This window comes from Triticum urartu, chromosome 3A (assembly GCF_056163025.1).
Source record: "Triticum urartu cultivar PI428250 chromosome 3A, HENAU_Tu73, whole genome shotgun sequence".
NCBI classification, from domain to species: Eukaryota; Viridiplantae; Streptophyta; class Magnoliopsida; order Poales; family Poaceae; genus Triticum; species Triticum urartu.
Window position 1 is genome coordinate 580822308 of NC_141875.1, and position 3769 is coordinate 580826076.

Below are 3769 nucleotides of genomic sequence, written 5' to 3' on the forward strand. Positions count from 1 at the left end.
AAGTTTGTTATTGGAAATGGCGCTAGTACGCGCTTCTGGGAGGATACTTGGCTCGGCGAGACACCCTTGGCCATTCAATATCCGTCTTTGTATCGTATTGTTCAACGACGTGAGGTGTTCGTTGCAACGGTATTTCAATCTATCCCCCTTAATATTCAGTTTAAACGGTCGCTAGCGGGCAATCGTTGGGAAAAATGACTACGTCTAGTTAGGAGATTGATGGAGGTTCAGCTTTCTCAACAACCCGATGAATTACGCTGGAAACTGACTAGGTCAGGAGTATTCTAAGTTAAATCAATGTACATTGATGCGATTAATTTGAATTCCATTCCTACCTCCAAGAATGTTTGGGATGTCAAAGTTCCTTTGAAAATAAAAGTGTTTATGTGGTTTGTCCATAAACAAGTTATTTTAACCAAGGACAATTTGATAAAGCGTAATTGGACAGGACCTACTAGGTGTAGTTTGTGTGATCGGGATGAGACGATCAAACACCTCTTCCTTCATTGCCCGTTGGCCAAAGTCCTTTGGCGGACGGTCCACATTGCTTTTAATATTACTCCACCGAATTCTGTCAACGCGTTATTTGGGACATGGCTTAATGGGATTGAGCTTGACTTAGCGAGACACATTCGGGTTGGAGTTTGCGCTTTGATGTGGACTATCTGGATTGCAGAAATGATTTGGTTTTTAACAGAACAGCACGCATTCATTTTTTGCAGGTTATTTTCCCAACCACGGCACTGATCCGTTCGTGGTCGCTACTCACTTCGATGGGAGTCAGGGAGCATTTGGTTACTGCATCTATCCGTTGGGAGATGGTAGCTCGGGATATATCTTCAACTGGTTTGGATTGTGGTCATGTAATAGGATAGGCAATTAGTTCACCTATCTATCTTTAGCCAGCCGGTTGTGGCGTCTTTTCTTGGCTAGTTTGTGTTTCTAGCCCTATTTTAGCTTTGTGTGAGCTTGCTGTCTTTTTTTTCTACAGTTCAAGACTTCAGAACCTTGTTGGTACCTTTTTATTTGGTTAATAAAGCGGCCGCATGCATCACTCTGATGCAGAGTCCGAGGAAATCCCCTTTTTGAAAAAAAAAGAGGTCGGCATTGTTCCCTTGGAACCGAATCCTCCGTCTTGTTGCCTTCTTTTATATAATATAAAAGATTGCCATCGTGGCAAGGATTAAAATGAAATTGAAAATGAGGCTGGTGTAGGGTCGGGGCACAGATCTCGAGAATCCAAACAGTGACAAGGTGGCCCGGGTGCAGGACCTGCGCAGCAGCATGACGCCACTCGCTCGCTCTGCTCCTCCACATGATCCAGCTTGTGGAGTACTACAAACAAAAACAGCTGCAACACTGTAGTGCTGCTGCGCGATCGATCTACTCGCCCGGCCCGGGCAGCGTCAGCGTGATGGAGAGAAACGGTGGCCTCTTGCTGCAGGGAGGACAAGGTCCAATCGTTCGAGTCCGTCCGTCGTCTTAAATGGCGCCGGCCCGCCACTGTTGCCGCGGGGCGGCCTGTGGGCCGCGCCGCGCCCGAATTCATTCAATCCGGCTGCAGCACAGCGATGGCGCGATAGCTCGCGTGTGAATGCAAGGTTGACTATGTAAAACCAACGAGGATTGCCCGATCTCCCCGGCAGGAGCAGTCGACCCCCGTTTATGACGCACGTGGCCGGGTCGTGAAGCTCACTAGCCCCATCGTTCTTGGAGGGGCGAACGTGAGCCGCATGCGATGGCGCCCGTGCACGTACGAGCCCCCCAACACGTGACCAGCTCGCAATGCCGGCCTCTGTGCCGCCGTCCAAATGACGAACCCACCGGCCCAAAGCGCTGCCACGCCCCGGCGTTTCGCTTATAACAAGGGAAAAAACAGGACAAGAACAGGGGCGGCAGGGCAGGCGCAACGATGATGGCATCCGAAGAAAAAGGGCGCACCAAAGTGGAGCCCCGGCCGGCCAGCCAGCGTTGCTTCTTTTGAGCGGATGGTAGGTACTGTTCGGAGAAGAAGACTTTGCCGCTGCTCTCGGCAAAGATCCGCGATTCCATGGCTAGCAAGGTCAGTGGTTAGCTGGCTGTCACCTGCCGCGATCGGTGCAGCGCCGCGCCGGGGCCCGTCCCCCTGTCCACGACAGTAGGCTTTGGCCGCTTCTCAGATTGCAGGCAGGCGCCACCGCCGCCCGAGCCCTCGCGTTCAAACTACTGCCCAAAACGGGGTTGGCATGCAGTGCAGGATCTCCTGCTCTCTCGTCTTCTTCTACCCGCTTTTCTCACGCCCCGCCGCGCTGCTTTTAGCGGTTCTTCTCCGGGACGTCTCGCGGCTCACAGGTCGCAATCCATGGTGGAGCACCGTGCCTCCATCGATGATGGTCGAGCCGTCGCTGTCGCTGTCGCTGCCGCTGTTGCCGTGGGTCGTCGGATATGCGCTGATCAATGGGAGGGCTGCAGCTGTTGCTTTGTCCCCCCTGTGCTGCCCTGCGCAGCTCGGCGCTTCAGCTTTATCCGCTCCAACCAAAACATGGGTCTATCTCGTTTTGAGAACTGCGTTTTTCTGAGAATTCCTAACTGAATTTCGGCACGGGGACGTTTGAGGAGAGGTTTCTAGTGGTGGTTGCAACCGCCAGCGGCTGCGTTGCCAACATCCTTTTCCCTCTGTTTCCCAACAAAAAATCAGCATAAAGCTAAATCTACACGAAGAATAAAAAAGAAAATGCAAGCTGCGCAGTGCACTCATCATTATATACTGGCAAATATTAATACCACACGGGCACACGGCTGTCATGTCACGGTGTCCAGCAGCCTCGGTGCGAACGGCAAGAGACCGTCGGAAGCAAACGAGCCAATTTTCAATTAGGCCACTTGCAGAAGGTTAAACGCGACGTAACCACGAATGGGCGCGTAGCAGACAAACAGATATAATGAGCCTGTACTCCTGTAGTGAACACTCGAGAAAACAATTACTTCCTCCCTCTGGGTGTCAAACAGATATAATGAGTCATTTTAGGTTATGCATCGTGATCAAGGCGGAGGAAAAAACGAGAGAACTTAATGTTTTTTTCTAGTTAATAGCATTGCATGCAATGAATTAACCACTGTATGTCATGTTTGAAAGTCTCAAGCTATTGAAAGCATGCGACCCGCATCTCTTATTGTTTTTTCTTTTTGCCGGGGGTTCTCTTATTGGTTTGATATGTCACAAAATAAAAAACGAGGAGGGAGTTAGGGCGCGTTCGGACTCCCTCCGCTCCGCGGCTCCGCGCCGGAGTGAAGTGGCGATCAGTTATAAATCGGGGAGCTGGTAAAAGGGTGCTCCGTCAGCTCCGCTCCGCGGAGAGCCGCCGAACAAGCGCTTAATGTACCGTGCCTAAGTGTTTTGAAATTATTTGGTTTTTGAAAGATGACTTACACACCTAAACGAAGGGAGTAAACTAAACCTCGAAACATCATCCTCGACTTGGCCTTCCACATCCTCCTCGGCCGCCTCTTTTCGAACAATTTTGTGGCATGAGGTGCTCTCATGGATTCGGTCTTCTTTTCGGTTGCACGTTGTTAAGGAAGACTTCCTCAAGTGGTGGCAACACCCGCTTCTTTGTTGCCGCGAGAAAAGCCACCTCGTTGTCGCCCGTGACTTAAAGGATCTATCAAACACAGACATCTTCGACAATGAATATCCTGACTCATAAGCCTTCCCGACTTGATCAAAGTTGAGGCATCGTGGACTAGGGGCCTGAGGGAAGGACCTGTCGGCGATTAAGAGCGGTGCCTA